Source organism: Alligator mississippiensis, chromosome 7, assembly GCF_030867095.1.
Source record: "Alligator mississippiensis isolate rAllMis1 chromosome 7, rAllMis1, whole genome shotgun sequence".
Lineage (NCBI taxonomy): Eukaryota > Metazoa > Chordata > Crocodylia > Alligatoridae > Alligator > Alligator mississippiensis.
Genome location: NC_081830.1, coordinates 79314052 through 79332119, shown reverse-complemented (window position 1 = coordinate 79332119; position 18068 = coordinate 79314052). Strand labels below are relative to the sequence as shown.

Genomic DNA, 18068 nt, shown 5'->3' with positions numbered 1-18068 from the left:
TAAAACAAGTCAGGATTTGTTTAGCCTTTTTGTGATGTACATGTAACATCTGGGGTACATCCAGTTACAGACGCGTAACATCCAGCTGTGTATGGTGTTTAACTATGACTATGTAATTAAAAGGTGGTTCTTAGTATTTCTATTTGAAAAGTAATGCACTCTTTCCTGTTCAAAAAGTGTGGATATTTACATATCCACCATTTAAAAAAGCTATGTTGAAATAATGCTTAAGGATATTATTAAAGTAAGACAGTAAATTTGATCCCCTGTCCTTAACTCAACTCATTGTGCATGATGCAATTCCTGCAGGAGTTTTAGAACAGTGTGATCTTCTGGGGTGTGCTTGCAATGCAAAGAAGTTATTTAACAATCATTGTAACCTTTTGCCAGAATTTTGTATGCCAAAGACACGTGGCCATAATTCACAGAGCACCAACATTAACTTTGTTAACCTAGCCTATCTGTTTAAAAAAAAAGTTTTAAATGTCATCCAATGCAGAAAACCGTGTTAACTCCCAAAGTGAGATACCTGTCAGTGTCATTCCTTGCTTGCTCACTGTTCTGCTTCTCTTTCCTGTATCTATGCACAGCACTGCACTATTGCCCGGGGGCCAGAGCCTGACAGGGTATGCACCTTCCATGAAGCATCAATCACACTCAAAGAAGAGTGATTTTTTTTTTCCCCAAAGCAACAGGGATTGACCACTGGCTGGAGGATGAACACAGTAAATCAGTGGCATGATCTGGATACCCATAGCATGTTTCTGCCAGTCCTTCTGCAGCCAAAGCATAGCATTGGAAGTATCAGGCAAAAAAAAAAAAAAAAAAAGATGAGAAAAAGCTTGAACATGCTTAAAAAGGGCTGTTTCTTAGGAGAAGGTGAGGGCTGGAAGCTCCTCTCTGAAAGGAAGAATTAAAAAAACTAGTATTGTTAGCCTCACACTTTCTTTATACAAAGCAGCAACTTTTCCAGGTGTACGTGTACAAATATAAGCACATAAAGCTGGATTTCCAAAAAAAGTCCTGCTGGTTTTATGGGTGATGGGCTAGCAGCTGAGAAACTTTGGCTGGCATGGGGCCTACATTTAGAGAAATGCTTTAAACCCCCAACGATAGATTCCAACACTGTCAGGCTTAAGCCACATTAATTGTTTCCCTGCTACCGTGCATAGTGACCTCTAAACATACCACGTGAAATCCATCCTTTTTAGTAGCACAAGGCCTGTTTCCTCACTTAAATCCCTTAGATTACCACAAGTTATTGGCTCATTGTTACATAGGTATACTAGAACCATTTTACAACACTGTGAGTATGCTCTCAGAAATGCAGTCATACCAGATATCTTCACGCCTCAAAGGCAGTTAGTTGGCCTTTAGCCTGGGTTCAAACAATGCACCAAAGATAGAAAGGTAAATGGCCGCTCATTATGTGCGTTATTGCTCCAAGTCTAGTTAAGGCAACAAATAAGTCTCTTGGATCAATATATACAGATCTGTTTGTTAAGCATCTTATTATTTTATAATTGACTCATTTTTTTCTCTATAGATACCTACACTGTATGTAACACACTTACCATTTAAATAACTGGTATTATTTGTATTAATAATAATATAATATTATTAATACAAGAATAATATAATAATATTGGTATTATATAAATGGAATAAATATTATGTGTATTTAGAGTGTCTGCTGAAAAACAACCTTCAGAAAAGGTTGGCATCACATGAGCACCAGGCATGTTGGAAAGAAAGTGTAATGTCTTGGCTGTTGTCCCAAATACATGCAGAAGATACTACTGATTTAATTGCTAGGCTAAATGTAGGGTAGAAGTACAAGGTCTGATATTAAAAGGTGCTCAGCTCCTACCACAATCTACAGGTTTCTCTCGCTTTATGCGGGTTCTGTATGTGCGAATTCGCTCTTATGCAATGACCCTTTGTACACCAAAAATTAGTTATATGAGAGGTAAATTCACCCTTATGTGATCAGTGTGGTGGAAGCCCACAGTCAGCTGCTTTATGCGGTGCATTGTGGGAGTGACGCGCGCCAAAATATAGTCTCCTGCGTGGATCTGTGCTCCTTGCTTGTTGTCTGCAACACATGTTTCTGCAGTTGCCATCCCCGTAATGATAGTGCCCTGTGCTTGTGTGTACTGTCTGCTGTCGGCGAGTACCAAAATTGTCTTGTAAAAGTGGTAGAAATGGCTCTGGGGGTCACTACAGTCGAGGTCTTGGAATGTATCCCTATTCATTACATTGGAAAGTGGGGTCCCTTTATGAAAATTTGAGTTATGCATCATTTTCCAGGAATGCATGTACAGCATAAAGCGAGGGAAACCTCTGTTACCTTTTTGAATCTGCCAACAAAAATGGGGTCAATTCTGGTGAGCTACCACGCACATAAAATGAGTCCCTCCAAACTGAAGAACCATTGTTTTCTTTTTCCTTTGACACGCATGCAATACACAGACAAACCAGTTTCATTGCTGGAAACTGGGGAAAGCAGCCCACTCTTAAGAGATCCCCCATGTTCTCATGTTCTTCTATAGCTGCATGCTCTCAATGGTCTTGTATAGTGTTAAACAAATTAATGTGTTCTCTGCTGTACTGAAGCAGATAGAAAACTCAGGTTCTATCTGAGCCGTGCTCCAGAATTTGTGCTTGTCCACATTGGGAAGTTATCTAGAAATTGCCAGGGTATAAATTGACATAATAGTCACTCCTGAATAGTTAGTTCCCTTATGTCACACCAAGACTCCAATAAACTCCAAGTTGCGGCCCCATGACACACCCTGTCAACCCAAATTAAGAATGCTTAACCTGGGAAATTTAGACTTGTTTCTATTCCAGGGCAGTTTCTTTTTGGGACAGGGGTAGGTACACTGACATATAGGAGGAACCTTGTGGCAAAAGCCTAGCAACTATCTCAAAACAGCTCTATTTGTGTAGCCATGAGCACTTTTGTGTGGTGTAGGCTAATCCACATTGGAACATTTACTGTGAAAAGCCCTCTTAAAGTGGAGTACAAGTGCCTACACAGTGTGCTTCTAGGTATTCCCGGCTCTTCCCCCTTCCTCCTCAGTCATAGCAGAGTACTTAAGCATATCCCTGACATCAAGCATATGGACAGTCCCATCAAAGTCAGTAGGGCTAAGTAGCACAGTTTTAAGTATCAGACTGAATCAGGGCTTGCATGCATATCAAAGACAATACGGTAATTTTTATGAGAAAAAGGATTTGCCCTAGTCCTGGCCAGAACTGGCACACCCCTTACTATTGCACAATGTATGAGTCATTATCACCTTCCACCCAATTCTCTACATGGCTGCATTTCCCTGATACTGTATTTGTAAAGGACAGGAAGCTAAAATCAGTCTCATTCACAAAGGGCTCTTTACATGATCAAGGTCTAACTCTAGAAGCAAACAATGGTTTAGGGACAATAATAATAATAATAATATTGAAACCTATACTTTAGCATGCAGCCACTATGAAAGGCTGGGCCTGATCCCTTTCCCTCTTATATCAAGTATTATCTTTCTACTTGTGTATATTTAAGCCTTTCAACTGGTCCCAGTAAAACATACTGAATTTAAAGGGTTAGAATTCAAATTATGATATAGATTTAAGATACTGTCATTGTTCATTATTTGCTGAAAATGCTTATAAAACAAATATTACTGATATATTTGCATTCCAAAAAATAGTTTGAATATGTGGCATTAAAAAAAACAACAGCAGCTATACAGTGCTTACCTATCCGTATCTCACAGGGCATTGCGAGGATTAATTGATTCTTGCAAAGATGTAAAATGCTACATAAGTATCATTGGTTCTAAGTGCTTTGAAAATAGAAACCATTCTCTGAGTGCCAAGTATTATTGTTTATGGAGCACAGACTGTGTGTGGTGCTGTGCATACTCAGTTGATGATACTGCAAACACAGCTTCTGAACACGGCATTCACTACTATATGAGTAATTTCACCAGCTTCAGGGAGACTGCTCAGGGACAACGCAGGGCCACTATTTTCCGACATCACTAAAAGCGAGTCACAGCCTTATTAAAGTACCTAGAAAATGAAAAGTTTATTCTTATTTAGGGATGTGCTAGAAACATAACTCAGATCCAAATTTTGTAGGACTTAGGATCCACTTCCTGACGGAAACACTGTGGTTTGTCCTGTGTCTATCATTACTAGATGGCTTGTAAAACAAAAGGTGCTACAGATTATTATTTAGTTAAAAGTACCTTCTTCTCTTTTCCTCCATGCCAAGTTGTCTGTGTACAGCCTCCATCCCCCCCAGACCAGGGGTCCACTTTCTCTCCACAGAGCCAGGAGTTCTGCATGAATGAGCAAGCTCCCATTTCCCCCCCATCTCCATCCTACATTATCATTTCTATTCTTTCAGCTAGGAGGGGAAATAATTCAAAGTGACTGGGTACCACCATCAATTGCATCTTGCTGTTGCAGGGGTGCATGAAGCTGTGGCTCTCTTAAACAGGGAAAAGGAGTTCCCCTTCCATCTGCTCCCCAACATCAATGGTGTTCTTGTCTGTTTCCTGGAATTTTTTAATTGAACAGGTGTCGTGTCCAAAAGTTAATATGCCAAACTTGCTAGGTAGACAAACGGACAAGAAATACCATCAGGTGGAGTGTAGGACCTTGCAAACTCAGCCCATTAAAAATCAATTAAAAAGATAAACATTTAGTAATACCGAATTACTTAATTCAGTAATTCAGCACAACAATCCACTGGATGGCAATTAATGATATAAACCCCTCCTTCACAGTCTTCTGTTCCCATATATGATACAGCCGTCTCCAAAATTCTGCGGAAATAGACTTTGCAGCCTTGTCTGGAAGGCCAAGTGTTGAGCTATTTTGGATGGCACAATGAAAAATGCTATTTTCTGCAAGTACTGATTATTATTATTATAGCTATTTAGAAAGCACCGAACAAAAAGCACTCTGGCCCTGATCCTGCAAAACCGAACAATGGGGCTGATCCTTGGCGTCCGCTGAAGTCCTGGAGTTTGGCTTCCTGTGGAATTGTGCTAGGGCACAAGGATCCATCTACGTGGATCAGCTTGCAGGTCCAGGACCAGTATAAGGTGATGCTCACCCATATCAAGCCTGGTAATTAGGACAAATGCAAAATTTTCCCCCACCACGGAGCAGAAATGACACCATGGTACAGATCTTCATAGCTCCTACTCTAAGGCTGTGGCCTGGAACAGCGACTGAGCCTCTCTGTCACTTACAGAGGGGTTGGGAGTATTTTGGCCGCCTGTGAAGCATGCTGGTATGAAGTCTCTACTTGGAATTCATCCCGCAGCTCCTATTCCTGCAGGCCGATCAGTTTGGGACTTGTAGGGGCATTGCTCATGAAGATTTGACTGCAGGATCTGAGCTAGGCAAGTGCTCAGAAAAAAGCCCCAAGATGATTCATATGAATGAATCCTGCTTTGGAAAACCTGAATTGTGATATAAATGCTAAATATTATTAGAGTCTGAAAAAGAACAGTGTGCATGGGACTAAATATAATGAAAAAGAAGGATTTTACTAAGAAACAGGAACGCTACAGCGCTGATCCTGTAATGGCTGGGTCAGGGCGTAAGGACCAGACACTACAGTTAATAATCAAGCATTTAAAATAATAAAGCATTACAGACATGCTACATGTACATGATGCAAGTGCTCTGGCAATACACCATGGATGTGCTTAAAAAAATAAGAGCAACAATAAAAGCACAATGGCCAGCTCTATTGCCTTGCGCAAGCTGTTGCAAAGCTGTGTGCACACAATCTGGGAAACGCCTCTCCTGCTGTATTTGAACCCCAGTGCCTGTGCCTACTCCTCCTTGCTATTCTGGTTGCTGATGGTTTGTTCGACATCAGTAATAAATTAACAGTGCCTGACAATATTGCTCAGTGCAAACTGCTGCAGAGCTCTGGGAGGGTGCGCTCCCCTGGGTGGGGGAGGTCTCTTCTGGTTGAATTGGGACACTCATGGCTTCTGTTTCACCCCCATATGTTGCTTTGTTGGTGCTTTCTGCTTTGTGTAGTCCTACTAATCAAACCCCAGCCTTTGGCAAAAGTACAGTGTGCCACTAGCTTGCGGGGTGTAAGGAACATGAGTACATTTGTGAAAGGGCCTCCTTGGCTGTGCTGGACCCCAGCCCCCTATGCTCCTTGCACCACGCTTGGCCCTTGCTCTGCTGGCTGGCATGCTTTGAACAACAAACCAGCCCTGCCTGCCAAGACTGCCTTGTACTTCCTGGAGCACATGTGGGAGGGGAGGGGATTTCCCTTAGTATATTATACCCCCATGTCGTCCCCCTTCCCACCCCCCTATGCTAACCCACCCCCACAGCTGGCAGTCCTGGCTGTTGGTGGCTTGCCTATTTTCCAACAACAAAACCGCCTTGCTTGGCAATACCTCACGCAGCTGGCTTGCGAACGGGGAGAGAAGGGGGCAGCGTCCTGCATCCTGGCCCCCCCCAGTACCCCCTTCACCCCAGCCCAGGGCTTTGCTTGGCAATATCACACACAGCTGGCTTGCAAAGGGGGGTAAAAAGGGGCAGGATCCTGCATCTTCACACCAGTGCAGGGCTTTGCTTGGCAATATCTCGTGCAACTGGTGAGAAAAGGGGGCAAGGTCCTGCATCCTGCCCCCCGCCCCCAAGTGTCCCCCTTCATGCCCTTTACCCCAGCTCAGGACTTTGCTTAGCAATATCTCACCCATCTGGTTTGCAAAGGGGGCAGGATCCCCAGTGCCCTCTGTCACCCCAGCCCAGGACTTTGCAAACCACCTGCGTGAGATATTGCCAGGCAAAGCGGGCAGGCTCCAAAGAAGGTGAAAAGGGGGCAAAAAGGGGGCAAGGTCCTGCATCTCCCCCCCAGCCAGGACTGCTTGGCAATATCATGCATCTGCCTTGCAAAGAGGGGGAAAAGCGGGCAGGGTCCTGCATCTTCCCCCCAGCCCAGGGCTTTGCTTGGCAATATGCAGCTGGTGAGCAAAGGGGGGAGCAGGATCCTGCATCCTGCCCCCCCACAAAGTGTCCCTCTTCCCCCCCCAGCTCAGGGCTTTGCTTGGCAATACCATGCATTTGGCTTGTAAACCTCCCAGTGCCCCCCCTCCCCCGTGTGTGTGTGTGTGTGTGTGTGTGTGTTTGGGGGGGGTCCGAGGAGGGGAGAGGGGGGCAGGAGGGGCGGGAGGGTGCGCGCGGCGCCCCCCCGGGCCGGCCCATTTCCGTGCGGCCGGGCGCGCCGTCCCCGCACGGGGCGTCTCGAGCCGTTGGCTGCTCCGCGCCGTTTGGCTCCTTCCCCTAGTAACAGCTTCCTGCCGCCGGCCCCGCTCCGCGCCTCACACTCACTCACACACACACACACACACGCGTGCGTTACCGCTCTTCCTCCTCAGGACTTCATCCCCCACCCCTCCCCCTCCCCCCCTAATTGAATATCACAGCAGCATTTGGTGGTGACTTCCTCCCCTCCCCCCCCGTGTGTGTGTTTCCCTCCCCCTCCCCCCCCACTGCCTTTTTTTTTCTTTTTTTTTTTTTTCCCCTTCCTCTTCTCCCCTCCCCCCTCGGTGTGGGCACCTCAGCTAAAAGACACCCATTAGACACCTAGATGTAGCAAGGAGGAGACAGCCCGGGGTGAATTGCTTTTGGAGTTTGGGGGTTTTTTTAAATTTTTTTTTTATTATTATTTTTTTTTGGAGGGGGGGAGGGGGAGGGAGGGTGTGTGTGCGTGTGTGTGTGTTTCTCCATTGCAAAAACCAAGGGGGGGGAAGCAGCCACTCAGCCCTCCATTGCAAGGTAAGGATTTATTTTATTTGGGGGGGGTTTGCACCAGTAACCTCTGCCCCCTCCCAGTGCATAGGGGTGGGGGTGGGGGAGGGCAGCTGGTTGGAGAAGCGGGGTGGGGGATGGGCAGCACTAACATGCCTTTCCCCCCTCCCTCCCTTCCCTTCCCTTCCCTTCCCCCCTCCCCCTTGGCTGCCTGAGCAAGGGGTGTTTTTGGCTTTGGGGAGCCGCTGGTGAGCCTTGCATGCCCCCTTCCCCCCCTCGTCCCAGCTTGTTTGGGTGCTTTTGTGCCCCCCCAACACACCCCCTTCCTCTTCTCCTTTCCCACCCTTGGCTCCCCCTCCCCCCCCCAACCTTTTGGGTTTTATATATATTAAAATAAAGGGTGGGGAAAGGTGGTGGTGGGGGGGGGAAGGATTTTGCTGCAAATTGAATCAAGGAGCCATCATGAGGCAGGCTGGTTTCTAGCCTATTTTTAGCTTGATTGGTGTAAAGAAGAGGCATCTTGTAGGATTGAATGTGTTTATTTTGCAGTGCACATATTACAAAAAAAAAAAAAAAGAAAGAAGAGGGGGGTGTGGGGGCGGGAAGCCACCCCGAAGTGTGACCTTAGGTCTGTATTGATTGATTGATTGATTTTTTTGCAATGGGTTTCTGGTGCCTTTGTATGGGGTAGAAATGTGCTTGTGGCTGAACTCATGGTGGAGTGGGGGAGGGGAGTGCTCCTGTGTCCACACTTTTTTCCCCTCTGTGTGATTGTTTTGTTGTTTGTTTTCCCCTCCCCCCCTTCCCCTTCTATTTTTTCCTCTCTCCTTAATTTCCTTTCTTTGCAATTGTGCTGTGTGCATTTCCCTTTGGAAGTTCAAGGGAATGGTTTCCTTTGTGTTTCTGCAGCCCTGGGTGGGTGTGAGGGGGACCCTCTTGTATTTATCATTTGGATTTGAAGCTGGGAAGTGGCAAAGTTTTCTGTGTGTGGCAGTCCCCTGTTGAGGGTGGGCACATGAGCTTTGGGGTGGCACATGAGCTTTTTGGTGACGGGAAGGGCCACATGGAGAAGCAAGATGTGGGCCCTAGTTGTGGAAATGGAAGTGTTTCTGTTTTTTTTTTTTCATAAGTGTGTTGTGTTTTGTTTTTTTTCCCTGAGCTTGATCATTCAAAAAAAAATGCAAAATGAAGCAGTCAGGCTTGTCCTGTGCACTAGATCTTTACACCTAAAATGGAGAGAGGCTCTCTGAGTTGGTGATCGACCATGTGTAGCAGTTGTAACACCAAAACGTGCAGTCTCTTAGTCTGCTTTTGAAGGGGTGGACTTAGAAATTAAAGTTGTTACAGGTGAGTTGAATCTTTCAGCACTATATTCCCTGTGAAGGCAAAATTTATGAGAGAGAAAAGTCTCTTGTGAGAGCCTGGTATGTGTTTCGTGCTTTCTTGTTGCTTGAGATAGCAAGGTGAATCTTTTTTATTTTTTTTAAGAAAGTTTGGTCTGTAGGTTGCTGTGTGGGGTTGCCGTGTGAAGTTTGCTGTTGCAGTTTGTTTTTGGGTTTTTGGGTTTTTTTCACTACTGTCAAATGTACTCAACTTCCTTATTTTCCTGTCTGTGTAAATCGGTAAATTAACTGATTTATAGTCAAGCTGGCAAAGCATGCTCACTCTTTGTTATTAAAGGAGAGGAGGCAGAAACTTGTGGTCAGGAGGATTCTGCAGTTGTCACACACACAAATTGGCCTGAGCTTGACTACACAGCATTTTACTGTCATGAAGATATTACAATAAATACTTGAGGATGTTACAAAGCATATTCACAATGGAGATGTTTTATTATTGATGTTTTTTGCTCATTGGATACTGACTCAGGCTTTGATTTGGGCCCATTCTGCAGGAAGGTGCCATTTGCAAAATTTCAGGTATGGCTTTTGAATAATGCCTGAAGTTCTAGGGCTGTTTGGCAGCCCTCCTTATGCTTCAAATTAAGCACAGGCTTGGAGATCTGCCCTTGTGAAACTCATGGTGAGATTGGGGCCTTGATTGGGACCCATTCATGTTAATAATCTCATCAACCAATTTTATAAATGTGTTGATCCTGTGCAAAGTTGTTATGCGTGTGCTTAAAGTTGTGCAAGTGTCATATTGTTTGTAGATCTTGAAAACATAAGGGGTGGGAGAGGGACTGTTAAGATGAAATGTGCCAAGCACATTGTTGTTGCTGCTTAAATAATAGTAGCAGGTTTTCTGTGGCTTCCTATTGTGATGATTTCTTTTTTTCTTTTTGGTTAAAGCTATTATTTTAGAACTTACCTTTTACTTTTACTCCCAGGCCATTTGTGACTATCTGCTCTCTCTGTTTTACTAAGTTATGTTAGTTAAAGGAGTGCCAGGCTTTCTCTCCATGAAAATAGGGTTCATGTGGTATTGTATCTTGGGAATCCAGTGTCTTGGAAACCCAGGCTCCCAAATTATTATTGAGATCACTTGGGAAATATTTAGCATGCATTCCATAAGAAGAGAGGGAAGGGATGAACTGGGACTTAAATATGTGAGTAATTGGGACTTGTGTTTTGGCTTTTAGTATATCAATGAGTTAGATTTTTTTTTTTTATTTGGATTTGTGTACTTCATTTGGAGGACTGAATGCCTAACATCATTAGGTCTGTTTGCTGTGCAAGTGTAATACTTTCCTTCAGACTTCTATTTACAGTTTTGTTTTGTTTTTTTAAGAGAATTTGTACAAATGCTGCTTCTGGGTTTTTAATCTGTGAGGTAATGACTGGTGTGTGTGTGTGGTGCTTTGAAGTTACAAGGTGTTATGTAAATGCCAAGTACTTTACTAGTTTACTTGCAACTTCATAGTTGTTTTCCCCTTGTGAGAGAGCTTGATATTTCAAAGCACTGTGACCTCTTATAAGGAGTATCTGGTTGGACTGAGCATAAGTGGTCAGAACCATGAGCTGCATATGGTTTTTAAACTTTCAGTAAAACTTTTCTTAGACTGAATTACGCAATTTTACATTTACTTTGTCTGTCTTTCCTAAATTGACATGCTTGTGGGGCTTAAATCAGAAAATCCTGTAAATATGTAACACACATGGCTTATTCTTTTGCAGACCAATTATCTCATGTAGTCTCCACATGTACATAAGTTGCTCATATGGGTTGGTGTTTGTAGGGTTTGGAACTAAATTATTATTATATTTGTATTGCCTACATTATTTTGGGGGTGTGTCTACATACCCACAGAGAAATGAGCTGAGTATCTTTACTTCAGTATATGTCTACCAAAATAATATATTTTTTGCATGTTGATTATTTAATGTTTATAGATAATTTTTAAACTTCTGAAAAAGTACGCTGTGGGCAAAATAGTGTGTAGTACACACCCCATGCTCCTATTTCTAGGAAGGCTTCCTAAGTGACTACAGAGATGCTGCCCATCCTGCTTCACATGGAGGCATGGAAGGGTTGGCTACAGGTTGAATTTATACTGTAGTAAAGTTGGATGCTTGAAAAAGTTTGTTTTATTTCTTGTGGATGAGTTGGCTGGCACTTTCATTTGGAAAAGACAACATGTATGGTAGACACTAGTCACATTTGCAAAAAATCTGTGTGTTTGCAACTCCATTTGAAGTCAGGGAACAATTTTGTGTGCTTAGCGTCTCAGAAAATTAAGCCCTACTGGTATTTTGCTGAGTTTGCAAACTTCTTTTTCGGGCTGTAATGCCTGTTTTTCTCTGGGAGTAATGTTGGAGATGGAAGATTTACAACAATGGAATGAAGACTAAAAATGTTAAGTCACAGAGTACGTGGAGTATTTGCCTCAGTGTTGCGAAAGAGTGATCTTAATTATAATTGATGCCGAGCAGTTAAAATTCAGTCATTCACAGGATGTCCTGGGTTTTTTGTTTCTGTATTTTACAGTCAATATCCAGTCACAGCCTATCTTCTGTGTACCATGTTATGGAGAAGCTCCAAATGTTCATCTGCCATAAGCAAACATTTTGCAACAAAACTTTGGGTAGCTGCAGCAGCATTTCTAGAAATTTTAGATGGTCCAGAGGACGGGTACAGGCCTCCCTGCTCCCTCAGGCAGGGCAACGGTCCTCTCAAGTTGAGCGGCATGCTGCTGTCTTGCCGCTGATGCCAGGGCTCTTTTTAAACCCTTGGTGTGACCTGCAGACAGATTTTTATAATCCCTACACTCATCAGGGTGATATCACACACTTGTAGATTCTTATGGATCAAAACTATTAACTTTTGAAAGTTTCCTACTCTGTTTCAGGGGTATAGGTTGTAGCTCTGTTGGCCTAAGGACATAGGCAGACAAGGTTCTTTGGGTAGATGTAATATCCTTTATTAGACCAACTAAAATAGTTGAAAAAAAAATTCCTTTGCAAGCTTTTGGGTATAAACACCCGTGTTTGCATCTCTAAGCTTTGCATAGTTGCTGAAAAAGAGCATAGTTGCTGAAAAAGAGTTAAGACCATGTAGCAATTTCCTGCATAATGTTTTGTTTCTGGAGTTTTATCCAGGTTAAGAGTTAAGGTGTTGAATCTTCAGAGAAAATCATGTGCCTGGCACCACAACTATAGATATTGTCAGTGTTAAGGGGCCTTAACTTTTAGAAGGGATTCAAACTTATGTCCCCATATCTTTCAAGCAGACCATGTTAAAGTTCAGGTTTCTCACATGGGTGACCTATCAACATTGTGACCAGAGAGCTGGGAATTCTTGTTATCACAAGTGCATGTGAGGTGAATTCCAACGTCCTGAGAGCTGCCCAAGAAGTATCAGGCAGAGATGCTGAGGGACAATTTGAAGGGCACTGTATATGAAGTTGGGCTGCAAAACCAAGGGGCAAAATCGCAGGTGTATCAGCTCACCCAGAATGTCTGAGAGGAGTTAGTTTTGATGCTGCACGCAGCTTTTTTTTTTTCTCTCTCCAGATTGGGTGGTTGCAGGAGGTCAGTAACAAAAATTAGGACGTGCAACATTGAGGACATGCGGAATGTTTTTATTTGTCCTGTGTGAAGTCACAGGAAGTTTGGTGCTCCCAGTTTGGCAATATGTCCTTCAGTCTGCAGTGTTCTGTGAGAAGATAACTATTAAATAGTGAATCATAGCTAATTTTTTTTTTTTTTTTGTATGGTTGTCAACATCCTTATTCTATTGCAGAAGTTTGTGCATGGAACCTTAACGCATACACATGTCCCTAAATAAAGGATCATGCACATTGCCGTGTTTTGGGCAGGGGGGAGGGTGGTTTTGGATTTATTACCATGATTAGTTTTGCTATCATATTTTTTTAATCACCGATGATATAAAAGATAAACGTTTATCAATTTTTTTATTAATGTGTAGATCAGTAAGTTATGGTAATATATTTTGGGCAAATGTGTTTTTAGTTTTTTCTAAATGTAGCTATAACACTATAGTATGGATTAGCAAAACGGATTGTATGTTTGCATCTCTGATTTTTGAGTATACTTTGGTAGAGAGGTAGCACTTGCTTTTCATTTCAGCTGCATGGGTAAGTTTGCTTTATGTAGCCGTCATTTGATATTTCTTGCTTAAATTCTGAATTTGTTGATCTGTGTAAGCAGAAGGAGTTCATAACAACATAACCTCAGTATATTAAAGTGAAATAATACTCAGGCCAAGAATACAAAGAAATTGCCTGCTAAGCAAATTCGATAGACTTGGTGTCGTAGAAAAGAAAGAGATCTGCTCCTAAACTTAAATGTTAATATAAACCAACGTTTTTTTTCTCACAAGGTCATTCGTTGATATTGGACATATTTGTGAGGATTTGCTGGGGGGAACCCCCTCTCCCTGCTTATTCCATCTGTTACTTGAGTAGATTTTAAAAGGTCTTTGGTTCTCCACTGGAATCATCCATGTACTTACATTGTTCATGTTGGCCAAGTCCATTCTGATTGATTCTTCCATGCACTTTAAGTTATTTGAGAGAGGGAGTTAGCTGTGTTAGTCTGAAGTCAGGCAGAAAGCCAGGCAGGGTGGCACCTTAAAGACTGACTCTTTCAGAAACATATAAGCTTTCACGAGCAACAGCCTACTTCAGGTTCTGTGAATGAACCATCATCACTTTGCTTATTCCAGTTTATCAAATGCCTATAAACAGTTCTTTGATTTTATGTATGATGAGTGTAATACCTATAAAGTATCTTAGAAATTGCATCCAAATACACTCTTCCATCAAAAAACTTACCTTCTCAGAGCTTTTATAAATAATCCCTGCGAATCACTCTTTGGGAAGATAGAGACCTTCACACACACCTCAGATAGCTGCATTCTGGATGGCAGGGGCAGGCTGAGTTTTTAAACAGTTGTCACTGAATATTCCCACCCTCTGTATCTTCCTATTTTAGGCTAAAGGAATTGTTATCTGTGGGACCACAGGGATCATAATTTGTGTAGCCGCCTTTGGGGGGAATTCCTTGGGGGGGGAATGCTGTGATTTGTTAAGGAGCTTGGATGCTTAAGTTGTGTCATGTGGCTTAACTTAAGGCATGTGACTTATATTGGTAGAACTGGTCAGAGACTTCTAAGAAAGATTAAGTGCATAAGGGAAGGAGGAGTAGAAATTTGCAAAAAATGTTCATGAAAAACAATTTTCATGTTCTGGTCAATTTGATTCCAGCATGCCTCTGTATTGGAGACTAGGCTGGTATGTGACCTAGCATATCAGATATCTGTTTACTAGTATTTCCGTTTCGCGGAGGCTGAGATGGAGTTTGCTGTTTGTCATTTTAAATTACCAAAACTGTTAACATTAAGGGCTGTATCTTCAGTTGGACACTACTAAGCAGCTGCAAAACGTGCAGACATGTCATTAGGGTTAAATCCTGTTTGTGCATGTGTCTGGTAGTGTGCTCAGCTCAGGTCCCTTTCCCTTCCCAGTGTCTGACTGCTCAGCTCTTTAATAGATATGGAATGGTATTTGTCAGGCTGCTTTTGCAAGTGTATTTGTGGTTACTGAATTAAAATTGCTCAGATTTTATTTGTTGTAAAAGTAACAGAAGCTTGACACCACAGTGTTTTGCTTTGAAACACCCATTTATGTCTACACATTGGTTATTCAAAGAGAATGTAGATTTCTCTAGTAGATATAAAAGGTTCTCCACTCCTCAGAAAAAAAATAAACATGGTTATTGCCATGCCATACAGTTAGAAGAAAAAGCCCAGCCCCACATGCTTAACATTAACTACCAGTAGTAAAACTTTGTATTGATAGTTTCCTTCTCCTAGAGCTCACCCTTCCCTGTTTATGGTGCTGTGTGTTATCCCTCTTGGATGCGTTTCCTCTTGTTTGCTGTAATGTAGGCAAGTGTAATGAATTTCCTAAATGTAAATGTTCTGTACATTTTGCCTTTATTACTTCTAATCTTCCACTTTTTACTTAGTTCAGTTTTTTCTCTTTTCGTAATTCTCATTTTCTCATAGAATTTTTTTGTTTCATTTCGTTCTTTGACAGTATAAAGGTCTTTCACAATATTTTTTTCTGTCTGATAACCTTCCAAGGCAAAACATTGTCCCTGCTCGTCCTCTTTCAGTTTTAGTGTTTTTTCTCTACCATGGTTTTCTTTTCCTAAACTTCTCTGTATAAATTATATATGTTAAAGCAAGGGGGCTCACCCCTTGGCTTGTGGGCCCATGGCTCTATGTCATTTGGCCCATGGGTCTGGAAATTTGGCAGCGGAAGAACAGTGACATGGTTCCCCTGCTACTAAATTCCCAGACCCCTGGGGAGCCCTGGGTCCTGCATGCTGGATCAGGTACCCAATTCCAGGGTGGAGGGCAGGGCAGGGGTGGGTGTAGTACCAGGCACCTGGGATCCAATTCTGGTGCTCTGGAGTGGAAGGGGGTGCCTGGCCCCTGGGATCTGATCCCAGTGGGAAGTGATGGCATCAGTCCCGGGGGACCAATCCTAGCATGCTGGGTTGGGAGGGAGCAGTGCCAGGTCCCTGGAAACCAGTCCTGGTGAGTGGGGGCAGGAGGGGCACTACCAGGCCTTCAGGGTCCAGTCCCAGGGAGGCAGGGTGATGCTAGGCCCTTGGGACCCAAGCTTAGTGCACAGGAGTGGAAGGGTATCCTAGGGTCTTCTCCTTGTGCTCTGGACAGGGAGGGGTGGTGAGATCCTGGTGCACAGGGCTTGATCCAGCCTGTGGACTAGCCCCGCCCCACTTGCCTCACCTGTGGGGCCAAAAGGTTGAGCAGCATTGCATCGAAGTGCTCCTGTTTATCCTTATGTATTTGAAAGCGTTATTGCACTGTGCAGGGACAGTTTAATCGGGCATTCCTTCAGAACTGAGCCATTATGTTGCGTTGCAGGGTGGGTTGCAAAGTAAAACTTACCAGCATTGTTAGTCAGTTTCATTCTGCAGCCTGTGTTACTGACAGTACCTTGATGTGCAAAGGTAAGGTGGTGGGTGGGCATTATCCAGGAAAAGAAACAGAATTGACAAGTTCTGGAGATGCCTTTATTTGATGAAAAGAAACTTGCCTTTAGGCAGAGAGGATTGATCATACTTGATCCCAGTGAAGTGAATGAGAGACTTAAGTGGAAGTTGGCTTGGTTCCTTAGTAGAAAGTTTAGGAGCTTCATTAGACAGAAATTGAAGTCTTTGGTGACTTTTTGTGGGGGGAGAATTTAGCTCACTATTTTTTTTTTTTTTTTTTTTTTTTTTAAAAAGGGAAGATGGAAAGTAAAAGACAAACTTTGTGACTTAAAGTAAAATTAGCCATAATTAATTTACTTATAGCCTTGATTTGTTTTGTATTATGGGCAGTGTCAAGAAGCCAAAGCAGGATTGCTGCTTCATAGTTATAGGTGCAGACAGGCCTTCTTACTAGCATGTGTGTGTGGATTGTTCCTGCTGCTTTTAAGCAGCTCTGTTTACACAGATGAGCTTAAAGAGTTGACTGGAAAATAGGAAGAATGTCTCCGAAGGGCTCTGGAGATGCAGTTCATCTCTGGGAGTTGCAGAAGTGAAATATTCTGTTTGGTATTTAGGTATCAGAATGTGACCATTTTTGATTTGGTGGGACTGATAGCCAGAAATCAAAGAAAACGAATCAAGGAAAAATGAATACATCACAAAATCTCTCTGACCATACGGCCTCAGCAAAACTTTGATAGCACACATGTGTTTTGTCTTGGAAGTGTGCACAACTGTTGCAGGAGAAAAAATAAGCTGTGCTTTGAAGGAAGTCAATAAAGGGTTTTTGCTTGAAAGTCTTTAATATATCATTGTAAGCTCTTTGGCACAAAGATGCTGACACGTACCACACTAATACTGCTCATACACCCCCAGGCTCACAGTCACATATGTTGTATTTAAGTCATTGTTTCTATTTATAAATTCCCATATTCAGGAGCATATAATATATTTGGAAATATGTCATGTAGAAACTTGCTGCATTGATAAACCTGGCATATAAGGTCTGTGAATGTAGCCATGCAGGCCTTATTTAGGGAGGAAACATAAGACATGCCATTGACTAGATCAGACTATACGTCGGGGCGGGCAAAACATGGCCCATGGGTCATATCTGGCTCACCAGGCACTTTCATCTGGCTTATGGCACCTGCAAATGAATTGTACCTCATCCAGCCCTTCCACCCATGCATATGCACAGCCCCCAACTTGCCCCATTGTGCCTCGCTCCCACCCCTGTAGGTGGAAGGTGCTGGTGGGCCAGGCCTCAGCTTCCAGGCAGGTCTGCTGCTGCCCCTGCTACAAGCACCCCCATGGGAACCTGCTTAATTTCCCTGGTGTCCAGCTTGCTCCAGGCATCAGGTAGCAAAGTGGTGGGGTTGGGGGCTGTGGAGCTGCAGCTGGGTGGAAGAGCAGAGGGCAGCATGGAGTCTGTGCCCAGGCGGGCAGTGGGGCGTGGAGCTCGGCTGGGCAGGATGTGGGTGAGAGGGAGGGTGGGGGGTGTGGGCACTCCCCCACGTGGTGTACAGTCCTCTCTGCCAGCAGGACTGGTGGGGGGAGGGGGTTAGGGCACTTGTGCCCAGCACAGGCTGTGGCACACCAGTGTGGCACAGCACCAGGCTGTGCTGTGCATGGTGGGGGAGGAGTGCAGCCTGCGTGGCTGCTTTTATTTCAGGGGCTCCGTGCGGCATGCCTGCAGCTCCTGCACTTGCATCAGCGGAAGTCCCATACTGGAGCCGGCAGCCTTCCCTGTCTCCTGCTGCACAGGTCCCCTGTCTCTTCCGGGAGTGGAGGGAGCCC

The 18068-nt window shown here is 43.6% G+C and overlaps 1 protein-coding gene across 9 annotated transcripts in view; it reads left to right on the top strand.

Moving 5' to 3' along the window:
• Positions 1 to 7334: 7334 nt before the first annotated feature.
• Positions 7335 to 18068, top strand: part of TBL1XR1 (TBL1X/Y related 1) — a 181158-nt gene continuing 170424 nt past the window's right edge. For 2 of the 9 annotated variants that reach the window (XM_059731165.1, XM_059731164.1), the window contains exon 1: positions 7335 to 7830. The gene's annotated coding sequence lies outside the window, so the exon portion shown is untranslated. Of the gene's footprint in view, positions 7831 to 8005; positions 8052 to 8426; positions 8719 to 8962; positions 9151 to 10262; positions 10352 to 18068 lie in introns of those variants that run through there. The other 7 variants (XM_059731166.1, XM_059731160.1, XM_006274788.4 and 4 more) reach the window with 7 other exon arrangements.